The sequence below is a fragment of the Haliotis rufescens genome, unplaced genomic scaffold (assembly GCF_023055435.1).
Source record: "Haliotis rufescens isolate VD_foot unplaced genomic scaffold, xgHalRufe1.0.p SCAF_20, whole genome shotgun sequence".
Lineage (NCBI taxonomy): Eukaryota > Metazoa > Mollusca > Gastropoda > Lepetellida > Haliotidae > Haliotis > Haliotis rufescens.
This window is the reverse complement of record NW_025963891.1, coordinates 19,220,265-19,247,867: the sequence shown is the minus strand read 5'-3', so window position 1 is coordinate 19,247,867 and position 27,603 is coordinate 19,220,265. Positions and strand designations below refer to the sequence as shown.

Sequence of the window (27,603 nt, the reverse complement as noted above, 5' to 3'; positions counted from 1 at the left end):
TATTAATTTGGTTGTCCTTACATGTAGATGTATATATGCTCTCTGTCTCATGGCATTTATACACCTGATGAAGGAGTAAGCATATACTCCGAAACGCTGTGTTCCTCATAATAAAGAAGTTGACATCCATATATTCTCTTCCCTAAGTAATATGTTTTCACAACAATGACGTCCTGAAACATTTGTTACTGTTTTCAAGGAACTGTTTCAAGAGGTATGAGGTTGACGCAATCAAAGTGACATACATGATACTGTTGACATTGATATATCTACAGTGGTAAAGATATTAATATTTTTTTTCCTTTTAAAAGTAATAGCTACATAGTTGTAATATTATTGAATAATGAAGTTGATAAATTGAGACATGCAGATATTGTTAAAATTGAAACCCACGACGTTGTGAGTGCGTTTGTTATTTTTAACCATGAACCATACTTCTAATGAGCGTTACCTCCCAAATGGTAATATGTTTACTCCTGTACTGGTACTCCGCCCTTCGGCTCCGAGCGGCTGCAGGCGACGAGCGCAAGAGCTCTCGGGCTGGTAAACCAGTCTAGGACAGAGCTGTTTAGTGTAATGAGTAACTATTAGGAATGTTTTTATAGTATTTTCATAATTATTTAAAAAAGTATTTCGTATGTACACATGTGAAACAAAGATAAAGTTTCTTTTAAAAGTTTGGTTACATCTGTTCAACTAATATTCATCCACATGTAACTTTTCTCCAACCAAACACAAATGAAGCAGTCAAGATATAAGCCGAATATTTTAGTTATTATTGGAATTCTCCTTTAATCTAACAACCGCAATTAAAACTGATGTAATTAATTCTTCTAGTTTGTTGTAATTATCTTTATTGACGTCTTCAAACAACACAATCGTAATGTGCTGCGCGTAAGGTTCCACATTTAATTTAAATAGCGCGATTAAATGTACAGGTATCTTTGCTCTTCATTGAAAACACATATTTGTTTTAATGATCACACAATTTAACAGCTGTCGACTATAATTAACTCGCGGGTAACCCCGACTAGGCTAACATACTAACGGATAAAAAGTTATGTGTATGGTTCCATGTAAGCAACTCTACAAAAAAAACATCGAGTGTAAAGGAATTACCAAGCTGCTTACGTTTCCGAGATGAAAAGAGTGATGGTGGTGAAGTGGGGTTTAACGTCGCGTCCAAGATTATTGCACTTATATAGCGACGTGCATGTACGTGTATGTGTTTGTGTGGCTGCTTGTACTAGTCCGGACTGATGCTGATTTATAGTGCTAGCTCACAGATACCATGCTGCAGTTGAACATGAATACCCCACTCAGACACAGTATACTGACTCCGAGCCGACCAGTCCTTGTTTAAGCCCTTTAATGCCGGGCGCCAGACAGGGTAACAACAAGTACCATCTTTTTACGTATTTTGATATAACGCGACCGGGGATCGAACCCCGGACCTTCCGCCCTACCACTAGACCACGGAGGCGGTTCGAGATGAAAAGAAGGTGAGCAGGTCCTGGTGATGCTAAGGCTGAGCAGTAATTGAGAATCGATAAATGGGATGATTGCACAAAATATATGCTCCAGGGTCCCTATACTTCCCATTGGGATATGACTACTGTTAATTCTTTTGTGGGAATAGTGGATTCATTAAGATCACGGATTTGGTTATTGTCAGTACAAGTACGTGTTGACTGTGTAAGAATCACCCCCTAAATATTTAGCTATAAAACATAGCACTGTGGTGAAATACATTGTGATCCAAAATGTTAAATACAATTATTTTTTTCTTGATATTGCTCGTGTATGGGAATTAAGCCTGTGCAGAATTAAAAAATCTAAAAGTGACCGTAAATGTTCTTGAACTTTTAAAATTTGTAATGGTGAATGAATAACAATATATAAAATCATAGGTTGAAAGAGTGACTATATTACCGACAGTAACACCAAACATCGGATGATGACTCACACAGTCTCACTTACACCATTTAACGTCATCATGACAGCCATGTTTCTCCTATGTCAGAGCGACTAACGCCCAGACACCCAATACGTAATTATTATCCAGTCAAGCGTTATCAAGCATGCGACCCTTAACAAATAAATACTGTTTCAGTAGAAGCGGGTTTACTAATTGGCCACATAAATGTTTAAGTACCTGGCAATTCCCGTAGATACTAATCTTCTCTGCAACACTGATAACACTCAGTGCCAAATTTACGCCGATGTCTTTGTGTATTTGCTGAATAGCTGAATAGCTGCAGATTCCACAAACCCTCTTCATGACAGTCGTATTTATTGTCATAAGATATTTTGCACAAATATATTTAATTTCGTTCAAATGCATACAATGGCATGGGCATTGCATCTGTCAGTGGTGTCATTAATAGTACTCTTTTTGTGAATTATCTCTTGTTTAAGTGTAGGAAAATACTCTTCTACTGTCAAACCTGTACGCTGATTGAACATTTGATGGCATGCTGCGACGAGGGAATTATTTTCACACAAACATCTGTCATTGCCGACAGCAATTTATCGATTTTTCGCACCGAAAACAGACATTTTACGGATCAAGTAATGTAAGTAATATCTCAGATTTCTGAAACACAGTATGGGCCATTTTCCGATTGGAGGAAAGGAAATAAACTGTCATCACTTTGAAGCTGGAAATGTCCAATTTGCATTGTATATCACGTTTTTTTATTGGTTTCTGTTTGATCTCCATACATTTTGACAAGATATTGAGATATCAGATTGCAAAAAAGTTCTAAACAACTTTTAGTTTGGACTCTGTTCGATGCGATGGTGGAAAGAGTGAATATGTTGTTTTATATTCACTGATTTGAAACTCTGTGATAAAAATTAGAATGCGCTGTGTAATATATGGCGTACATAACCAGAAGATGCTCCATATAAGCATCACGATCGCTGCAAATTACTTCCACACTAATTCTCTGATTCAAATTCATCGGTGTCCTGTTCTGTATTTAAACAGACCCCCAGACGACACGAGCACAAGGTCATCCCGACATGAATATGCACAATCACAAGATCAATTATTGTGAGCGTGTTCATGTGTTTCCAAAAGACACTCCCTCCTCGAGCTCAATACATGAACTTAGTCGCAATATCCCATTTTACCGCTATTAGTCTTGTAATACGTAGGCGCTGTCGACACAAACGCAAATGACCACCTTCAAGTTGATTGCCCAATGTATAACTCACGGCCCCCACCTCCTTCCCGTGTTAGTAGATATGGAACTGGTTGTTTGTCTTCAACGTCGATATCAAATTAGTGCATTATTACACGATATGAATGTTGACAGAAAGATTACATAACCGCACCTTGCAGCTCTCGATCATTCCTATCGTGTACATCGAGCAGCCTCTGAAACAATAGATGGCATGATGTAATCGTGTGGACATCTTCACGTAGCTGCCTATAGGGAGTGTCAGATATTGATAGCCGTGTCGTTGGCTGGCAGTCCATATTGACATAAGATGATAAAACTAAAATGCCGAGGAAGAGAGTTATGATAACATGAAGCACAGCGGATTATTGGATGAAATGGCAGTTACGGGAACGAGCTGATTACCACACAACCGGGAAGGGAACTCTGGATAAGAGGTCTCGGCGGTACCGATGACATTTGACGATGGTGCATAAAACAGAGAGGATGAAGCAGCTGTATCCCTGAGGATGTGGCTCTGATGAAGACCAGCGATGGATGCAGTTTCGCGCCTTCTGGTTGGGAAGGGGATATACTGTTGCAGAGATAACAGGTTGCGTTAACGGTTTCATAAATACGCATTACTAAAACAAATCATGTTCCCAAATCTTGATATTCACTGTGGGCTATCTGTCTTCAGATCTGCTCTTTAATCAACGTCAAAACTTAACACATCGAACCCAAAGTGACAGCACTTGCCGTATGGTTGTCCCTATTGATACACATTATGATTTCAGATATACCACACACGCACGCACGCGCACGCGCACGCGCACGCGCACACACACACACACACACACACACACACACACACAAACCACACAGGCGGTAGATAGGATTACACGTTACAGAATAATACTAATGGACGATGGCAATCCTTCTTTTGAAAATCTGTGCAAAAACAGTTCGAAGTTCGAAGTGCTTAATGTCTGAACTGATGGAGTTCTAATTTCCCAGACAGTATATCCGATCATTCCTGCTGGGCACGAAAGGGGAGACGACTTAGATTTTGGTTGGTTGTTTAACACCGCACTCAGCAATATTCCAGCTATATGACGGCGGTCTTTAAATAATCGAGTCTTGACAAGACAATCCAGTAATTAATATGATCCACGCATTTGGGATCGATGACATGCATCAATCAAGTCAGCGAGCCTGACCACCCGATCCCGTTAGTCGCCTCTTCCGACAAGCATAGTCGCCTTTTGCGGCAAGCATGGGTAGCCCGGATTTTCACGGGTGTAGATTTTGGTAGGGACCCTTACGTTCGACAGAAGAGGTACATACGAGGTAAAATTACACGTTCATTTCCACAGAACACAGAGACTATTTCTGACATCGAGAAAGTATTAAAGATCAGTTGACTTTTAAAAGTGACACAATGCAGCCAATACAGTCTTTGTTTTATGCATTCAATTTGATAAAGTTGCTCGCTCGCTCATTCAAACGATCTTAGCGCTACAATGATCTTAACTCCCATACTTTAACACAGGCTGACGTTGGCATCATCACAATTTGATAGTGACTCACAAACACATGCTCATGATATAGTCGGAATCGTAATTCGACTCCAGGTTTCTGGAATGGAAACTTCTTGTCGCTTATATTTATAAAACATAATGGTCAGCCACAGTTGGACAAGGTATGTAGCATTGGGAGACAGTGACTCAAGTCGAAGTCAACGTGTCGAACAACCCTGGCTATACTGTAGCATACGGGGCTGACTATGGTATACACTATAGAAGCTTGGTGTTAATGTACTTTTATGCAGTTCAGTTTATGTATGAGAACACAGGTCATGTTCTTACACGAGAAACCCATTTGAGATAACTTGTATATGGTAACATATGTGTGAGGTTGAAATTCAGGTTATTATTGGCTATTCCATGGTGATGACCTAAGGTCAGATTATGACGGCCTACTTTCCTGATTGTGATTCACTGATACGTTTCTCGTGCTTCGGTCGAATTCCACGACGTCTATGTCGAAACTTTATGTCCCTAGAGTGTTACACAAATGTTTTTAGATTTCATCTTGTTTGCATTATCATCATTGCCTTGATAATCCAGAGGTTCACCTTTGTGTTAGGTATTAATGCGCGTCTGCGATCATTAGAAAACAAAACAAAATATGCCTGCTAAAATGGTACGATTTTAGGGTGTGTAAGAAACAGATTACTGCATTCGTACCATGGCATATATCATTTACCTTACAACTCGATGTATCAAAACATCTAACTCGCTTTCGATCGTCGATACGTTTCGATTTGAAAAATAAAAGGTATCTGGCAGAGACACCCGTGTAATAATCTTTGTCGCGTGTTTGCATCATGGATAGTTATACATATATATTTCAGGTACAATCAGGTGTTCGTCAAGGATGTTTTTGTCCCCGACGCTCTTGCAATTTATGTTAATGATCTTGTAAAGGTTATTATAAATGATGAGTCTATGCGAAGTTTGATATTATTGATTATAGTCACGCACATAAGTACCTAGACTTACGGTTTCATGACCATCTTGACTTAAGTCTTACAGCTAAATAAATGTATGTTGTATTACTCCGCATTGTACCAGCTAAATGACGGAGGTCTGCAAATATTCGAGTCTGGGCCAAACAATCCAGTGATTGACATTATGAGCATCGATCTACGTAATGGGGATACGATGACCTGCATCAACCAAATCAGCGAGCCTGACCACCCGATCCCGTTAGTTGCTGAAGACCCACCCTAGGTACGTACATGTAGTTCTTATTCATGTAATGTTGGTGAATGGTGAAGTCTAAGTGTAATCCTAAACTTTTAAAACTTAAAAAGTTTCTTTTTTTGTCTATATTTAACCTAATGTTTTTATATTGTCTCGCAGGCCTTGAGGCGAATGTTGGACTATTTTATTCGTTTGAACTTGTCCTGTCTTGTATTGTACAACATGTGACACAAAAATAAAATATATTTCTTCTTCTTCTTCTCCTTCCAAATTAATATTATACGTTTTCGATACTTCTTCTAAATTAATATTTTACGTTGCCGTGGATCGGCAAGTTCAGTTTACAGGAGAAATATATAAACTTATTGTATAGACATTCGACATAGACAGCCTCGATTCCTTTAATCCAGTACGTATATCTCCGATCTCTTACACACAACCGTTACTATATGAACATATTAACAATAAATCAGACGTTTCAGCATACATAATGTTATTTCTCACCATTTGAAATCAACATTTCTGTCATATCCAGACTAATATGAGAATCTTCGACCTGGTTGCCGACGTCTTAGCAGATAGCGAGATAATAGGCTTATCTGCCTGTAAACTCCCGCAGACAAATGAGAAGTCATATAATGAGACAGTCCCAAATTTGTCTGGCGTCAGTGGTCGTATTGTCCCAATGCATTAATCTATGACTATTAAGCACCATATCATATTTGTCTATATCGATACCTATAACCCAAGTAGATTTTGGTACTCAAGGGAATAGTTGGTGAACTACCTCAAAAGCTTAAAGCTTGTTATTTGGTCAAATAGTCTGGCAGAGTGCTCAAAACCAAATCTGCCAAGATCGTTCCTGGAGACACACGCACACAGAGAGCTACACAGACACATATACACAGACACAGACAAACACATACGCACACATACAGACATACACACGCACACGCACACGCACACACACACACGCAGCTACACAGACACATAAACACGGACATACACACACGCGCACACATATAGATATACGCACACACAGAGCTACACAGACATACACACGCGCACACATGGACACAGAGACACAGACATGCACACATACAGACACACACATAGCTACACAGGCACATATACACAGACATACACACACACAGACACATACACACGCACACACACAGACATACAGACATACCGACACACACTCATACACAGCTACACGGGCACATATACACATACACATACAGACACACATACACACACACACACACATACAGATACACAGACATACACACATGCACACACACCTTGAGTTTGAAGGATGACTGTGAGTGTGTTGGATTAAACGTCATTATGAACAAGATTTCAACTGCACGGGCGACTTTCATCATGGCATGTCGGGGTCATGGTTTGAAGGAAAACCCAGAGTGACGCTGGTCAAATATGTATCACTTCGGCGTAGCCAATATGTAGGCGAAAGGCGCTGACAGACCAAGGATCATAATCGGGGCGAATCTAGTATCCTTGTACTGATAAGGGACGTAACTCTGCACAACGAGAAGCAGCGACTCAAACTTCTGTACCACTCCAATATTTTGCATTGTATAAAGAAGCAGATACAAATTGTAATACATCCTTGGAAACATTAAAAACTGGCGCAACTAGAGCGAGTTGAGTTTAACGCCGCTTTGAACAGTATTCCAGTTAAATCACGACTTAATGTGAGCGGAAAGTCTGAAGGGATACAGGTCTCAGACGTTGAGTTGCTTGCATACAAATACGAACATTACAAACTTCCAAATCTCAACAGTAAAACGACACTGTGCATATATGATTACCCACTGCAGTTTTTTTCAGTTTGGGGTCCTGAGTGTCTTTACAAATCTTTATTTACTGATCGAATGCAGGCATCATGTATACACGAACTCTACTGCAGTGAATACTGCGAAAACGTGCTACGTCTTGCTTGTTTTAATGACATCACTGACAGGAAAATAAATCGCCAACGCCACAGTACAACCAGCTTCGATTATCCGCCGAAACAGAGTGCATTGGGTGTGCAAGATAGAAAACGTAAAAAATTATATGAATGGATAACTGAAAATCAGTGATTACACTAGGTGTTGACGAAGAGAGTAGTGAGGTGAGGTGAAATGGGGTTTAACGTCGCGTCCAAGATTATTGCACTTATATAGCGACGTGCATGTACGTGTATGTGTTTGTGTGGCTGCTTGTACTAGTCCGGAGAGCTAGCTCACTGAGATACCATGCCGCAGTTTACCATGAATACCCCACTCAGACACAGTATACCGACACCGAGCCGACCAGTCTTGTTTTAGCCCCTTAATGCCGAGCGCCAGACAGGGTAACAACAAGTACCATCTTTTAACGTCTTTTGGAACCCCGAACCTTCCGCTCTCTGGGCGGACGCTCTACCACTAGACCACGGAGGCGGTCGACGAAGAGAGTAAGCCAGTCATACCCCGGTATACCGGTAGCACCCGCCACTCGCACAATTTGCATGAAAAAGTAAGTGTTTGTTTGAACACCGACTATAATACATTGATTATGCTGATAAATTTCATGTTAAGGTAGAAGCAGTTACCATTTTCCCAGTTTGTCAAGGTAAATTAGCCTTGACTTTTTATGCCCCTAAGTGTAGAACAGGGGTGCAACTAGGGTAACTTTAAGTGTAAGCAAAACCAATTCTACGAGGGCACGAAGCGTCCAAGCTCACGAGCTGTCTTGGTGTCCCGCCACCCCCATACCACCGGCCTATCATTATAATGAAAATAATTTAGACAATAGATATCATGTTCGACCGTGAAAAGTTTGAATTAATAATTTACTGTATGGATGTTAAATTGAGGTTTACTTATTTTTTAAAAAATGTGCTTTGTTTAGGTGTACAAAAAATTGCGCTTTTTTTTAAGGTGTAAGCAACTACTTTTCTGATACAATGGTGGTTTCGCCCCTGAAGAATAGCCGCAGACCAAAATTCAAAAGCTATAATGCAAATAAATTGTTTGTGTTGGATAAACGAGATTGTGGAGCGGTCGAGAGTGTGTGTATTCATTCATCCCTCAATTGAGCCGAAACTGTTCAAGCGCCAACCAGAAAATTTGATTACAGAGTATATTATTCATCATTACCTGCATGGCGTCGCTCTGTCAGAGCGTTCTTTCGGATTGTAGCTCAACCATATTCTGGTCTGTTTTCGGAATTTTATCTTATTATGCCCAAACCTATCATTTACATCTGCGACTGATGAAGTGACTGTCTGACCTTCCGATTCCGATGGTTACTCTTGGTCGTCCCGACCTTGGCCGATCCCATAGCCTTAAGTGATGGTGATGGGCTTTACATTGAAAACCCTGGCTACAGCTGATCGGGACTCCCCTGCCTGCAACGGACCTATGAGTATGTTTCTTTGCACTTCTATTAATCTTGGCATGTTGTTGAACTGTCACTGTTCGATTGACGCAGATGCCGGGCAATCCATGCCCCTTTTGTTAATGCACTGGGTGCGTTTTTTCCGAATCGGACTTGTTTCCCGACTAATGGTTTGCATGTCCTTGTTGTGATCATTTTGATCCGGGAAATTTGTCACTGACATTATAACACATTAAACCTCTTCATTTTGCACCTCTTGGTCCGCTAATTTTGCTTTTATGGCCAAAAATATCTGTATTGCGTTTCTTTTTTTTGAAGAGTGTATTTGTTTGTTAAAGTCTTATTCTAGTTTAACGCCGCACTCAGCACTATTCGAGCTCTATGACAGCGATCTGCAAATAATCGAGTCTGGACCAGATAGTCCAGGGATTGACATCATGAGCATAGATCGTGGGATACGATGGCATGTATCAACCAAGTCACCGAGCCTGACCACCCGATCCCGTTAGTCGCTTCTTGCGGCAATCACGGATTGCTGAAGACCAATTCTCACCCAGATCGTGACGTGAGCCTTGAAATATACAACGATGTGGATGCCAACTGTAACACCCTAAACCATTCATTGTTTAACGGATTCGGTAGTTTCATCAATTAGAATAAGAACAGAGGCAATGGGAATCCCTGGTTCTGTAATTAATTCCAATCGATGCACGCTATCGTCATTCAGTCAATTTTGTGTTCGTCCGCCAACGTACCCCAGTTGGCAGCATAATAAACCTACAAAGACCATTGATCCAGCGATGAGCAACGCTTGCCCCTCGAATGTCAAACTACAACGTTGAAGCACTGGGTGTGCTGTGATTGGTATGAGTGGACCAAGGAATCACAGACACTTATTTTACAACTTCCTGTGACATGTATAATCGAGTCTGGATCAAGCAAACCAGTTATTGTTTGTTAAAAGGGGGTTTTGCTCAAGAGCATGGTATCCGCTTCCAATCTTGGTCCTAACGTTGTAGTTACGGCTATGTGTGAACCACGGCCATTGTCTTTGTGTTATTATGTAGTCGTCAACCGATTGTTTGAAATAATAATAGGGACTCGTCATATATTATGGGGGGGGGGGGGGGGGGGGGGGTTGGTATTAGGACGTTGATTTTGTTGATTTTTAATGAATTGCTTCAAACGTGAATTACCATTGTTCAGTCCGAATTGCAATTGTGTTCATGGGTTTCACCAAATGGCAACGTCTTGCGTTATTTTGAAGCACTGTTCAAAGTCCGCGTTAAACATCACCTCACCTCACCTCGCAGATCAGAGCAGACATATATCCGGCAATCAGAATAATTTCATTTTGAAATGAATCTACAACACTTTGAACATATATATATCGAGTTATCCGAAGGACGATACGAGCGGTGTACTAATCTGATATGAAACCATGGTTCCCCAAAAGAATCTGCCTGGGCAATCACCTTATATCGTGTTAACCGATAATCGAGATGAAGTACATCGGGTCAGCGAGGTTTCACTGTAAATACATACGGGAAAAACTGACTTCATCCACGTGACAAATGACACGTAGATCACTTAGTCTAGTATACCATCACTACATTACATATCTGTTACATTTCCGTTGCTACTCAGAATCAGCCAACTCATCTGAAATCAGGTCATCAACTGTTGTAAAGACTTAACAAACATTACGCTAACACAATATAACATGAACGCGCTATTATATGCAGACTTCCGTTTCCACTATAAACAAATGTGTATACAAATGGATAAACAAGTTTTGCATGTTGGTTAACGCCTCACTCTCAGTCTTAATCATAATAATATGTTATTATTAAACCTTATGCATGCATCAGAATCATCTTCAAAGAGTGTGGTGTGTCAAGACTTTGTTTTGTTTGCATGTTGTTTAACGCCGCACTCAGCAATATTCCAATTATATGACGGCGATCTGCAAATAATCGAGTCTGGACCAGGCAATCCAGTGCTTGACATCATGAGCATCCATCCACACAATTGGGATACGATGACATGCAATCAACCAGGTCACCGAGGTTGACCAACCGTTTAATTAATGCGTCTATTTAAAATAAGTATGGGTTGCCGGAACCTATTCTGTAAGACGATAGGCTGCGGTGGATTAATCAGTGAGACAAGCTAAACTAACATAACACGTATTACAACATATTAAAACATTTATTTTTTTTAAACAAATAATCTAAATTCTCTTTCTTCTTCTATTTTTCTACCAACACATTTTTTTCACAAAAAACAATGTAGGCCACGTAATACAAAAAACGTGCAGAAACATTTGACAAAACAAACGAAAACTAGTTGCACGAATTGTGGGCTAAGAACCTGACTGAACCATGGACTATGAGAGCTCGTGCACCCGGAAGGGTTAAAATCGATGTCAGTGAGCCAGGCAGCGCTTATTACTACGCCAGCTGTCCCGCACTCTAACAGTAAAACGGACATTGTCGAGATCGAAGGTTTTATGTATCTGCTCGGATCCAACTGGTAAGTGATGATATTGAATTTGTAGCGTTAATTCCGCAATATTGAAATTTAACACACCTCTCTGATCAGCCAAGCATTGTGCATAGCTTTACAGAGGAGAGTTTGGTGACGATGCGACGAGCCTTGGATGTTCGTAACATGTAGACTAGTAATTACACTATGAAATCAGCCTGCTGATGACTCAAAAATTTTTCACACCGGAATAAGATTTACACACTTGTACTGTTACAGGCAGCGGTCAATAGTATTGTTTAGTCTTCCAAAGCTGGTTGTGTTGGGGACAAGCTTGGGGGAATTTTTGTTGTTGTTTTTGTTTGTTTGTTTTGTGTGTGTTTTTGTTTTGTTTTTTGTTGTTGTTGTTTTGTTTTTGTTTTGTTTGTTTTGGGTTTTTTTTGGGTTTTTTTGTTGTTGGTTGTTTTTGTTTTGTTTTTTTGGTTTTTTTTGGGGGGGGGGGCATTTCGATACGATTGTTTCTTTGAGTGACATTCAGAACTTGATGTGATGAACAAGGGCAAGTTCTTGTGGATAACACCTTCCTTATTACAATAATGGATTATTGTAGACAATCTGACACCTTTATCAAGCAATTGATGTGATTGTTGTTCTATTCAGGGGCTGAAATATATATTTGGAATAGTTAAAATTGAATGTGTTGTTCCATATGTCAACGCTCCCAGCCCGCCAAAACGTTAGGAATTGTCTGGCGCAAGACACGATACATTCGTGTACTACTGCCTATGTAGCAGATGATTTACTATGTTAGACAATCAATGTCATTGCCTGTAGCATAGTTACACTGGATGGTGACATATTGTATTGGGCGTATGTCGAAGCTAGATGGATCGAAGGTTGAAACCATAATTACTATTTGTAAGTCGTTTTGGTAGTTGGTGATACTCTGTAACAGTTGTTTACATTGATTATTTTTGACGGTATAAACCAGCTAATTGATTAACCACTGTCCTAGTAACATGATATTAATTAATTTGTCAGTACAAGCTGTTATTACCAACGAATATCGTATTACACGTCTCTATACGTGCACGCAATGTGTTTGTGTTTCAAAGATATCAAAACTAACACGACTGACGCAATGTGTTTATGTTTGAAAGATGTCCATACTAACACGACTCGAATTATTGCATAAAATATAAACTACAGTCTTTACAGAATAAGGAACAAACAAATATTTTTGAAAATGGAGTTGCATGATACATGATGTGCCAAGATGTGTAAGATGGTCGTTGAGACCACCCCGAGGTGGGATAGTGTGTTGACCGAGAGTTGCCGAGAGTTTCCGAGAGTTGCCATGATCTTTAATATATGATCGAGGTATCAATTGTCAGTACCGGAAGTGCTTCCAAAGTATCAAAAGTCAGTACCGGAAGTGCTTCCAAAGTATCAATAGTCAGTACCGGAAGTGCTTCCAAAGTAGTAATAGTCAGTACCGGAAGTGCTTCCGAGACATCCTGTCTGTCTAAAGAGCACTGCTGCGTGGCATTAGGCTGCTAACAAACACTTACCTTTTTATGCAAATAATGTGAGTGGCTGATGCTACCGGTAGAGCAGGACATGCTAACCCTTTTTGGAACACCTGGAGTCATCACGGATTTACAGTGATACCCTTCATATAATTTTCACCACTATTTTGCCTTTTACGAACAAGAGAATCTGTTTGGGCAGATAATCGAGAGTGACCATTACTGTCTGGCGTTGCCGTTTCATATTTGTATGTTTGTTATCGATGGAAAAACACTTTATTACAAATAGAGTTTATATTAATAATCATAGAAATAAACCAGAGTGGACATTCGTGCGGTGCGTAATTGGACATGAGATTTCTTTGCGTTTCTGAAGTTACAAACGTAAACACCGATATGCACATTGTAAATGCGCTTGAAACATGTTGAAGTCACTTCTTATACATAAGTCAACAACAATAAACTTCACGGATTGCTTATTTAACGACCCGTGAAGTCTTCCGCAACCCATGCTTGCCGTAAAAGGCGACTGTGCTTGTCGAAAGATGCGACTAACGGGATCGGGTGGTCAGGCTCGCTGACTTGGTTGATGCCTGCCATCGATACCAATTGTGTAGACCGAGTCTGGTCCCGACTCGATTATTTACAGACCGCCGTCATGTAGCTGGTATATTGCTGAGTGCGGCGTTAAACATCAAACAAACAAACACTCAGCTTATTTAAGCATTAACACAAAAACAATGTAGACAACAATTCGAATCCATGACATGGTTCAGAACAATATTGCAACACAGTCTACGAAAGTAGTCCAGTAATGATTTTGGGTTTGTGGAAAGGAAAACAATTGTCTGGGTTACAATGTAATGCCACGGAATCACATGCAATTTATTTATATTAAAAAATCATGAAAATGTTCACCCTGGGAAATTCTGTGAAAACCGTTTGTAACAGCTGTGAGTGTGTGTAAATGCAAATATTAACATTTCGAAGTGAGGTAAGTATAATTGAGTGTGATGATGTGTTTTTTATGGGCATTTTATAGTACAGGATTTGCTTTGGTTGTTCGCGCCGCATATTTCTCCCAATTTCGCTGTTCACCGATGATGTCCGTTAACGGGTTGTGCAACTGTGCATGCTTTCCATTGTTTTAGGGGACACGGGTGGTCGGTCCAGTCGTCTAAGGCGCCGCGATTCGCTGTGCAGTGTTGTGTCCCTTGGGCACGCCAGAAACCTATGACTGTGGGTTCGAATCCCGGTTCGCCCTGATTCGCCCCGATTATGTTTCTAGGTTTGTCAGCACCATACCCGTGCCCGTGGGTTTCACCGACGTGGTAAACGTCCGAGACCTGCATCACTTCGGGCTTTCCTCCCACATTAAGCTGACACGCCGTGATATAACTGAAATAATGTTAAAAGCGGCGTTAAACCCAACTCACTCACTCCACTGTTTTAAGAAACGCTATATTGAGAAACGCTATTTGAAAGATTTAAACAAATATAAAGGAGTTAATTCTACTGTCATTTGATTTTTGTGTGTTGTCTACTGTACGGCGTCACTCATTTATAAATTAATTCAAATAAATTCCAAATTGATAGAAAACAGTTGCTGGATTGACCTGAGATCAGATTGTGCTATGTCACGTGGCTCGGGAAAAGCGTGCAGCTCTTTGCTTTGAAGCTGGGTAAAAAGGATTTATTCTGCAGCCTGTAGTGCTCGTGGCGAGGTACAAGAGACTTATTTCCCCGCTGAGAAATTTATTACCCTCCAAGGGGGGGGGGGGGGGGGGGGACTAACGGTGAATTTTGACTTAACACCTAGCAAAACTAGGTCGTGGGGTCATTAATATTCATAAGTTCCCGGGAAGGTTTAAGGTCACAGGCTTGTTTCATGTCCGAGTTTGATTCAAGTGTAGACTTAATTTTCAGGTCAATATCGCCACCGATTTTTATGATTAGATTGATGTGTTATACTTGAAAAAGTAGATTGAGTGGTATTGGCTCTCAAATTTAATATGAAGTAAGTTTCTTGCATAGTAGATCTAACTATTTTTGCAAAACTGTTTTGGTTTGGTTTGTTGTTTAACGCCGTACTCAGCGATATTCCAGCTATATGACGGCGGCCTGTAAATATTCTAGTCTGATCCAGACAATCCAGCGATTGACATCATGAGCATCGATCCACGCAATTGGGATAAGATGCCATGTATCAACCAAGTCAGCGAGCTAGACCACCCGACTCTGTTAGTCGCCTCTTACGACAGGCATAGTCACCTTTTACGGCAAGCAAGGGTTGTTGGAGACCTATTCTACCCCAGATCTTCACGACTTTAGTTCAGAACGAGAGTGATCAGCTATACCAAATGGCGTAACTCAAACTTCAAAGACTGTGTACCTATCGCTTTGTTAACGCCACTCTAGTTTATTTATAAAGACATTTCCAATCAATTAAGAAGAGTGAGTGAGTGAGTTGGATTTAACGCCGCTTTTAACAGTATTCCAGTTATATCACGGCGTGTCACCTTAATGTGGGAGGAAAGCCCAAAGTGTTGCAGGTCTCAGACGTTTACCACTTCGGTGAAACCCACGAGCACGGGTATGGTGCTGACAAACCTAGAAACATAATCGGGGCGAACCGGGATTCGAACCCACAATCATAGGTTTCTGGCGTGCCCAAGGGACGCAACTCTGCACAGCGAATCGCGGCGCCTTAGACGACTGGGGCCACTAATTAAGCAACCTAATGAAGCTGAGCGATACACAAATGTGGTCCCACTTGTTTCGATCACCACATATGACTGGAACAATGTAAGCCAACATTGGTTATCAGTAAATGGAACATCGCGATTTATAAACCTGGTCCCTCCCGTTGCAATCACTATGACGGCAAAAAGTCTGCCCACATTTAGAAATTGATTATCAGCACTATGCCAACCTAATGAAGCTTTTCTGCCGTCCAATACAAATGTGGCCCACTTGGTTTGATCACCATATATGACGGGGGAAAGTCGGCCCGCATTTGAGAACAATGCACAAAACCCACCGAAGAAGATGTGCATATGACACTCAACAAATGACAGATATCGACTTACTAAGACGTAGGCCCACCTGCAGTCTTCTCTATTCAGAAAATAGAGTGGGCCCACATTTGGCGAAAACTAATATCTACGAGTAATTAGTTTCATTTGCAAGTACCGTATTTAATTTACTGCAAGCTAAGGATGGAAAGATAAATATATAATGTATTAAAACATTTAATTACGATTACGGTTTACTTTAAGGATAAGATGGCCAATTAATAGTTGGACTAACGACAACGTTCAGCGTGATTGACGCCATTTTTCGCAGATACGAAAACAACGGCGATAGCTCCCGATCGAAATAAGCGGGAGACCTCCTTTTCCCAATATGAACCACTTATAATGCGGTTTCGCCAAAAGTATGATATGCAGTTACGTATTCTTTTATAGATGTATTCCCACGAATCTAATTTTAGCCTATGACCCTGTTGGGATTGCCATTTTCCTAATGATCGATACAATCGCACTTCGGAATAAATGCCATTTGTTGCACCTGTTTCCTATATACAATATATAAAAATAATTGCAATATTTCAAATTTAACATGTGTCCCTTCACGATAAATTCAATTCCAAGTCATCAAAACTGTTGTCATGAGCGACCTTGAGAAGGGTCATTGTTTATTCATGAACAAAGCAACACCAATGGTGTCATTTCCTGAGAAACTGTGATATTCAATTACAAGCGGTCAAGGTTGACAACACTACGGTAACAATACAATGGGGATGCGAGAGGTTGTGATTCATTTTTCCGAAATGTCAAACCAACATGACAACATGCTGACACCTGGTCGTTATGTGAACAAAAGCTACAAAGGTTGGAAGCAAATACCGCACGAAGTGCAGCAAATCTATCAGTTAATATTGATGTACAATTGTGTTCCTCGATGGCGGCCGTTCTTCCAATGTCACAGCGAGCAGTCGATGACAAGTACTGATGAAGACCGTCCCTCGCACCTGATATATGCGAAACGTGAAAGTGCTTTTCACAATTTCAGTGTTTGCATATTTGCAGCTATCCGTGTGCATAACCCGTTGATATATGTTGACTGTGACGAACCTATGAGTCACCAAAATTATGCCCCCTATTTTAATTTTGACTTGTACTATATATGTTTCCGGGGATTTTTAGGTGAATAATTGACTTGCCTTTGTATGTGTTTGTGACGGGAGCCACAGGGGGGTGGAGAAAGGGGGGAAAGGACATGCTCACCATTACCGCGAAAACCTGGTATCATCACCATTTGATAGAGATTCATCTACACGTGTTCATAATGTATTCGGAATCGTACTGAGGTTTCTTATGAATATGGAAAGGGCTTTGTTGCATTTTTGTCCCAAAGGTTTTTCGTACACCATACGCTCTCTAGTGAGCAATACATCATTCTTCACGCCAAACAGGAACCAGTGAAGGTTGCGTGGTTGTGTTTTCGCTGCATCGCAGATGTACATGGGAAGACCCGTCTGGCGGTGATGGAGTGGCTATATGCTGGGATGATATGATTTGTAGGGCAGTAGTCATATCATGGGCCAGAGCTGTCTCTGGATCTTCCACAGGAACAAATCGAAATAAGACGGCGAAGTATCACTATTAAGACACATTTCGTGTCATCATTCAACATTAATTCTTAAATGTACAATTACCAAGCTGATGGCTTCCATTTTGTTGTGTAGTTTGTTGGGTGTAGATCTGTGAGTATGACCCAAGTTAGGTCAACATATACCATGTTTGTTTCAATTTCAGATCAGATTTGAATTAAACATCAGTAATGGTGTCCTGACAATCGTTGTCCCACTTGTCCACCGATCAGGGTGGCGATGTATTGGATGTGATAACACCTGGGTTGTGTTAGTTGCTGATTCTCACTAACCCTCAGTACGAAAGATCTGATTTCCCTACCTTCACAACTCAACTGATGACTAAAGTCCTTGTTACCATCATCGTTAATAAGAAGACTAACAAAACCCTTTGTAAACCTACGGAAGTATAAGGAAACGTGTTCTGAAACACCAATACCAAAGTCAGTCGGCATCAAATTCTCTACTCGGCAACTCTGTCATTCATCTTCATAGTAATGATCCTCTCTGTGGAGGTTCCCAAGGCACCCATATCCCACCGTTCTAATTTCTTGAGAAAGGAAAACAATTGTCTGGGTAACAATGTAATGCCACGGAATCACATGCAATTTATTTATATTAAAAAATCATGAAAATGTTCACCCTGGGAAATTCTGTGAAAACCGTGTTATAACAGCTGTGAGTGTGTGTAAATGCAAATATTAGCATTTCGAAGTGAGGTAAGTATAATTGAGTGTGATGATGTGTTTTATATGGGCATTTTATAGTACAGGATTTGCTGTGGTTGTTCGCGCCGCATATTTCTCCCAATTTCGCTGTTCACCGATGATGTCCGTTAACGGGTTGTGCAACTGTGCATGCTTTCCATTGTTTTAGGGGACACGGGTGGTCGGTCCAGTCGTCTAAGGCGCCGCGATTCGCTGTGCAGTGTTGTGTCCCTTGGGCACGCCAGAAACCTATGATTGTGGGTTCGAATCCCGGTTCGCCCTGATTCGCCCCGATTATGTTTCTAGGTTTGTCAGCACCATACCCGTGCCCGTGGGTTTCACCGACGTGGTAAACGTCCGAGACCTGCATCACTTCGGGCTTTCCTCCCACATTAAGCTGACACGCCGTGATATAACTGAAATAATGTTAAAAGCGGCGTTAAACCCAACTCACTCACTCCACTGTTTTAAGAAACGCTATATTGAGAAACGCTATTTGAAAGATTTAAACAAATATAAAGGAGTTAATTCTACTGTCATTTGATTTTTGTGTGTTGTCTACTGTACGGCGTCACTCATTTATAAATTAATTCAAATAAATTCCAAATTGATAGAAAACAGTTGCTGGATTGACCTGAGATCAGATTGCGCCATGTCACGTGGCTCGGGAAAAGCGTGCAGCTCTTTGCTTTGAAGCGGGGTAAAAAGGCATAGTCACCTTTTACGGCAAGCAAGGGTTGTTGGAGACCTATTCTACCCCAGATCTTCACGACTTTAGTTCAGAACGAGAGTGATCAGCTATACCAAATGGCGTAACTCAAACTTCAAAGACTGTGTACCTATCGCTTTGTTAACGCCACTCTAGTTTATTTATAAAGACATTTCCAATCAATTAAGAAGAGTGAGTGAGTGAGTTGGATTTAACGCCGCTTTTAACAGTATTCCAGTTATATCACGGCGTGTCACCTTAATGTGGGAGGAAAGCCCAAAGTGTTGCAGGTCTCAGACGTTTACCACTTCGGTGAAACCCACGAGCACGGGTATGGTGCTGACAAACCTAGAAACATAATCGGGGCGAACCGGGATTCGAACCCACAATCATAGGTTTCTGGCGTGCCCAAGGGACGCAACTCTGCACAGCGAATCGCGGCGCCTTAGACGACTGGGGCCACTAATTAAGCAACCTAATGAAGCTGAGCGATACACAAATGTGGTCCCACTTGTTTCGATCACCACATATGACTGGAACAATGTAAGCCAACATTGGTTATCAGTAAATGGAACATCGCGATTTATAAACCTGGTCCCTCCCGTTGCAATCACTATGACGGCAAAAAGTCTGCCCACATTTAGAAATTGATTATCAGCACTATGCCAACCTAATGAAGCTTTTCTGCCGTCCAATACAAATGTGGCCCACTTGGTTTGATCACCATATATGACGGGGGAAAGTCGGCCCGCATTTGAGAACAATGCACAAAACCCACCGAAGAAGATGTGCATATGACACTCAACAAATGACAGATATCGACTTACTAAGACGTAGGCCCACCTGCAGTCTTCTCTATTCAGAAAATAGAGTGGGCCCACATTTGGCGAAAACTAATATCTACGAGTAATTAGTTTCATTTGCAAGTACCGTATTTAATTTACTGCAAGCTAAGGATGGAAAGATAAATATATAATGTATTAAAACATTTAATTACGATTACGGTTTACTTTAAGGATAAGATGGCCAATTAATAGTTGGACTAACGACAACGTTCAGCGTGATCGACGCCATTTTTCGCAGATACGAAAACAACGGCGATAGCTCCCGATCGAAATAAGCGGGAGACCTCCTTTTCCCAATATGAACCACTTATAATGCGGTTTCGCCAAAAGTATGATATGCAGTTACGTATTCTTTTATAGATGTATTCCCACGAATCTAATTTTAGCCTATGACCCTGTTGGGATTGCCATTTTCCTAATGATCGATACAATCGCACTTCGGAATAAATGCCATTTGTTGCACCTGTTTCCTATATACAATATATAAAAATAATTGCAATATTTCAAATTTAACATGTGTCCCTTCACGATAAATTCAATTCCAAGTCATCAAAACTGTTGTCATGAGCGACCTTGAGAAGGGTCATTGTTTATTCATGAACAAAGCAACACCAATGGTGTCATTTCCTGAGAAACTGTGATATTCAATTACAAGCGGTCAAGGTTGACAACACTACGGTAACAATACAATGGGGATGCGAGAGGTTGTGATTCATTTTTCCGAAATGTCAAACCAACATGACAACATGCTGACACCTGGTCGTTATGTGAACAAAAGCTACAAAGGTTGGAAGCAAATACCGCACGAAGTGCAGCAAATCTATCAGTTAATATTGATGTACAATTGTGTTCCTCGATGGCGGCCGTTCTTCCAATGTCACAGCGAGCAGTCGATGACAAGTACTGATGAAGACCGTCCCTCGCACCTGATATATGCGAAACGTGAAAGTGCTTTTCACAATTTCAGTGTTTGCATATTTGCAGCTATCCGTGTGCATAACCCGTTGATATATGTTGACTGTGACGAACCTATGAGTCACCAAAATTATGCCCCCTATTTTAATTTTGACTTGTACTATATATGTTTCCGGGGATTTTTAGGTGAATAATTGACTTGCCTTTTTATGTGTTTGTGACGGTAGCCACAGTGGGGTGGAGAAAGGGGGGAAAGGACATGCTCACCATTACCGCGAAAACCTGGTATCATCACCATTTGATAGAGATTCATCTACACGTGTTCATAATGTATTCGGAATCGTACTGAGGTTTCTTATGAATATGGAAAGGGCTTTGTTGCATTTTTGTCCCAAAGGTTTTTCGTACACCATACGCTCTCTAGTGAGCAATACATCATTCTTCACGCCAAACAGGAACCAGTGAAGGTTGCGTGGTTGTGTTTTCGCTGCATCGCAGATGTACATGGGAAGACCCGTCTGGCGGTGATGGAGTGGCTATATGCTGGGATGATATGATTTGTAGGGCAGTAGTCATATCATGGGCCAGAGCTGTCTCTGGATCTTCCACAGGAACAAATCGAAATAAGACGGCGAAGTATCACTATTAAGACACATTTCGTGTCATCATTCAACATTAATTCTTAAATGTACAATTACCAAGCTGATGGCTTCCATTTTGTTGTGTAGTTTGTTGGGTGTAGATCTGTGAGTATGACCCAAGTTAGGTCAACATATACCATGTTTGTTTCAATTTCAGATCAGATTTGAATTAAACATCAGTAATGGTGTCCTGACAATCGTTGTCCCACTTGTCCACCGATCAGGGTGGCGATGTATTGGATGTGATAACACCTGGGTTGTGTTAGTTGCTGATTCTCACTAACCCTCAGTACGAAAGATCTGATTTCCCTACCTTCACAACTCAACTGATGACTAAAGTCCTTGTTACCATCATCGTTAATAAGAAGACTAACAAAACCCTTTGTAAACCTACGGAAGTATAAGGAAACGTGTTCTGAAACACCAATACCAAAGTCAGTCGGCATCAAATTCTCTACTCGGCAACTCTGTCATTCATCTTCATAGTAATGATCCTCTCTGTGGAGGTTCCCAAGGCACCCATATCCCACCGTTCTAATTTCTTGAGATTTGTAAGAAAAAATGCCAGCTGGTTTGAAGTAGAAAGCCCAGACACGTCCGTTCACCCATTAGCCTTGTGAATAATTTCATTAGTGCTGCCCGTCCCACTCAGCCTGAAAACACCACTACTGGAGATAAAGGCATCACAGCTCGAGGTGGTCCATCTTTCCGCTTATATCATTATGCCATTAGACGCTAAACTATACCCATCTCAGTATCAATGGCCGACGGGAAACCAGAGTTCTGAAAATGACATGAGGTCACGGATTCTGATATCAAACATGAATGTCGATCACGAACATATACCGACTTCTGGATTACCAACACTCATACATCATTGCCTTGAAGTGGTCCCGTGTATCCCCGAGGAATTTGTTGCACAAATCCTATTAAGTACGGACAGAATTAAATGATAAATCATTACTTGTTGAAGCCATTTATCGTCGATTTGTCCATTTAAAATATGCAGATAGTATTATCGCACACGTCATATTTTGCATCAAAACAATATTTCCTCAAGTTCTGTTTTCGAAGATTGATTCTGATGGTCTTTCAAAGCAATTTGGAAAGTTTTCGCGTTTTCCTTTAACCTGCGTTTGTCCTCCTGGCTTTGATTATAAGGTGTACAGGTCATGGGAGAATCTCCCGAATACCCAGCTTCTGGAGTGGCGAAGTTAAAACGTTTTTGACGTCTTCTCCTACAAGTGTCATCTTTCTGTGGATAATTACAATCCGCATGGCGGGTCTGTGCGTGATCAGCGCGTTATTCACCTTTGTGATCATCTTTGTTCAAAAGAAGAAAGCCTCTTGCAAATTAATAAACGTGAACAAAAACACATGAGACTTACCGCATCTTTCTGGAATTATTACAGTATAATCGACATGGCTCTAGCCTCCGTCGAAAAATTGTTATTGTTTTCTGAAGAGATGTATCATTTAATCTTTTCTATACCATACATGTTCAAATTAAAGAACCAGTAACCCAATTGAGGGGGGGGGGGGGGGGGGGGACACCTTGATTGTCAACAATCATTGATTCCAATGATTATGTTCCCAAACATATGGTGTTCCTGCATAGCGAAATTTTATACCATTCTGATGAAATATACATGTAATTCCAATAAAATATAAAAAAATGACATTAAGCTTTAAATCCAGATCCTATCAGTATTGGGGTAGTATCATATCTACAAATGAAAACGTTTGACTGATTCAGTCTATTGTGCATATTTGGTGATTGGAAAAGCCTCCTTTGTTGTTGAACAATCTACACTCATACAGACCCATATGTGATTAGTGCTAGGTGGCAACATCATTAACGACACAGTCGTTACAGGCCTCTAACGTTGCCCCAGGGCAGGTAGAATATTGCTTTTATTGATTTGATTACATGGTGTATTGATTGCAATAAAACTGCATGGGCTGCAACTACGTGTGTTTCAAGAAAACCATTAGATAATCATAAACATTAGTTTGGACCAATGTCTGACAAGGTTTAGAGAACTGAGTGATTCAATTGTTACTGATTTATGAGAAGCGAAGGACGCGCAGTCGTGATCGGCATATTCCGTTAGTAACGGCCTTGACCGTTCGTCATCGTCCTTGACCACATAATCACAGAACAAATAACTTCTGGTAATTGCTATTGCTTGTTTGCTGATGGTGTTAACACAGAAATCATTTTAGCTTGATATTATCGTCAAGCCGTCTGTTAATGGTAGACCGCCGTGATATAACTGGAATAATGTTACAAGCGGCGTTAAACCCAACTCACTCACTCACTGTTAATGGTAGAGCAGGTCGACCATTTGAAACGTTAACAGGAATATTCTACATACACCTTGCACCTACATTGTATGCTATTAGCATTCCCATCACCTGGTTATATCAGGTTATATATATATGTTTGGTATTATCATGTGAAATTATTATCAAAACGAGGCACATGAGTGAGTGACTTTAACGCAGTTATATCGCGACGTGTCAGCTTAATGTGTGAGGAAAGCCCGAAGTGATGCAGGTCTCAGACGTTTACCAGTTCAGTGAAACCCACGAGCACCTAGAAACATAATCCGGGCGAACCGGGATTTGAAAACACAATCATAGGTTTCTGGCGTGCCCAAGGGACGCAACTCTGCACAGCGAATCGCGGCGCCTTAGACGACTGGGGCACCCGTGACCCCCGAGACACATGAAAATTTTTGTTATATAAAACAAAGAAGAAACCATGTCTGAAACATTTTCATAAGGTCACGTTAAGATACGTAGTAATGTTAAGATTTATGTTCACCGGCAAATTAAAATGTGTTGTGGCAATTATCATTCTTTCCTTGTGTGCTTTCGGCTAGTACCTTTGTTGAATAAGACTTGCTTAATATTCTATTAAAAAACTTGCTTGATAAGAGAGAACCCGCGCAGCACGGTGACACTTTGTATTGAAAGTCTCACAATAAAGAAGTCGAAATCAATAACTTCAACTCTTCACCTCAAAGTCGTCATTGTCAAGATTTATTTGGACAATGAAGAAACTATGACAGGACATAATAAACTGTCAAAATTACATCCTAATTTTTGTTTGTAGAACACGCTATTTCTGGCCAACACTAAATACCGGATATCCCCGATCGTGACCTGATGACGGACCTGAGTGCATTTCCCGATTCACTTCCGGTGTCAATATTTGCTGCATACAGATAATGTGTCAGCGACCTGATGCAGTCTACTCTATTGCAATGAATCTGGCCACAAAAGTCAAATGGTGGTTAGGGAAGGTCTTATTTCAAACAATTGTAAAAGCTTTTGAAATAGTGTGATTTCATGAAAAATAAATAACCTTCATCATGTTGCTTTCCACATATTATTATGCACCCGTGAAGATCCGGGTTAGAATAGATCTTCCGCAACCCTTTCTTGCCTTAAAAGGCGACTATGCTTGTTCGGATCGGATAGTCAGGCTCGCTGACTTGGTTGATGTTTGTCATCGTATCCAAATTACGTAGATCGATGCTCATGATGTCAATCACTGGATTGTCTGGTCCAGACTCGATTAATTACAGACCGCCATCATATAGCTGGAATATTTGCAGAGTGCGGCGTGTGTGTGTATGTAGTGTGGTGTGGTGTATGTGGAGACGGCCTCGGCTTTTAGCAGAGATTTATTATAAATTTGAAAGGGTTTTGCTTCTTTTATTCACATTTCTATCAAGATTTATAGAGGAAGAATGACCAAAAAGATTTCATCTGAGATCATTTGATTACTACACAAGTGTACCACACGATCGTTATCAATAATTCAAATATATTCCAGGCTATAAATAGTGCCACGATAGTAAATTTTAAAATTACTATGAAATTAAAAGAATTATAAGTTAAGCCAAGAAGTAAAATGACACCTTCTGGTAGAGGAAAAGGGTTCATTGTTGTTTCTTCTCTCAACGTTTAATTACTAAGATTCCCAGCTCTGTAGTAATTACATTTCTAAAAACTCCCCATGTGTGGTAAGGAACGTGAGGTACCCACACAAGTGAAGACCAAGTCAAACTGACAGCCATCAGTTTGATCGTAATTGTTGCCCTTCCCAGCTAATGGAAGGTATTGCTGATCATAAAGATTTCGCGTGGAAGTGTTAATACTCTGATCTCACTGTTCACGATCTGAAATGAAGTGAAGAAATAGACACTGTACTCCGAATGCAATACTGTCTGTTTCTCTTGATCTTTTGATGAACAATCGTCTCAGTTAACATCAAAGAGCAGATCAGACTGTATTCATTAAAACCTATCAGTTCCCTTGTCAACCAACCCGCAATCACAGAGAGAAGGACGCAATGCATGAGTTCACTGTATCTTACTTCATAGCAAGAAGCTTTGTGAATATCAAAACGTATCCTCACCGGGAAGGACGTCTAACAAATTTCATGTTTCGTGGTTGCGTCCTTGATCATAATTTGACTGTATGACATGTCAAGGTGCTGAAAGCTATTAGAATCTTATGCTGCCGTATGGAAACCGTAGGACGACGGCTGTCGGCCATCTTAACGTGAGTGGACTATTCATCCAACCTCTTGTAGCAGCCAGGGGCGGTCGGGTAGCCTTGTGGTTAAAGCGTTCGCTCGTCACGCCGAAGACCCGGGTTCGATTCCCGACATGGGTACAATGTGTGAAGCCCATTTCTGGTGTCCCCCGCTGTGATATTGCTGGAATATTGCTAAAAGCGGCGCAAAACCATACTCACTCACTCACTGTAGCAGCCAGCTGCATTGGCACATCCACTTACATCGTGACATGTCCCTTTCACAAAGCTGTGTCCGTTCTAGGGTTAGTTGGCATACAATTGAGGCACTACAGCCGCTTTCCATGCACGACGTATCCCATCAGTGACGTCGTACTAGCCGTTTAAAAGTTTTGGGTTTTTTTTCAATGTGAAGTTTACACCATTTACAACTTTTCATTGGGGAGAGGCCAGTGAGCGAAAAACTGACGTTCATAAGCGCAAGAACGACCTTTTAGACGTTTAACACTAGACTATTCAAGAAATGACGTTAACACTTTCGGACAACTTCCACATTCCTGGAACGCCCTCGGAATTTTCCAGAAAACATAATTGCAGAACCGTTGTTTAGGATCATTTAACAGTTTTAAATCCTATTTTACCGTGGTGGTGGGGTAGCCTAGTGGTTAAAGCGTTTGCTCGTCACGCCGAAGACCCGGGTTCGATTCCCGACTGGGGTACAATGTGTGAAGCCCATGTCTGGTGTCCCCCGCTGTGATATTGCTGGAATATTGCTAAAAGCGGCGTAAAACCATACTCACTCACTCTTATTTTACCAATACATTATTGAAGTATATTGTTAACGTTAAGGCCTACTATATTGTCTGTCACACAACACAAATACTAAAACATAGTCAAATGAATGGATTTAGATCGAGGAACACTGAATCCAACCTTCTACAACCATAACATGGGATATAACATTTCTGATTTGAAAGCTATTATACGAACACTTTCCTTTCATTTTAATCACCATGCAAAGCCCGGATGGGGAATGCTTTGTCATCGAAGTGAAAGAACCTATGAATATCCTACTAATGCCAATGACCACGCTGAGCTGGAAACAGTTTCATGCTGCTGCTGCTGCTGCTGCTGTTACTGTAACTAAATGCATTATGTCAAATCCAGCTACAAGCTTGTTATTCTATTTATAAATTAATAATTAATAAAATCAGACATAATAGTGCATCGGTATCTGATT

At 40.8% G+C, this 27,603-nt stretch overlaps 1 protein-coding gene across 1 annotated transcript in view; it reads left to right on the top strand.

Moving 5' to 3' along the window:
* The first annotated feature begins 11,783 nt into the window (after positions 1-11,783).
* LOC124130090 (galanin receptor 2a-like) overlaps positions 11,784-27,603 on the top strand; it is a 71,074-nt gene continuing 55,254 nt past the window's right edge. The window contains exon 1 of the mRNA XM_048400920.1: positions 11,784-11,860. The gene's annotated coding sequence lies outside the window, so the exon portion shown is untranslated. The remainder of the gene's footprint in view (positions 11,861-27,603) is intronic.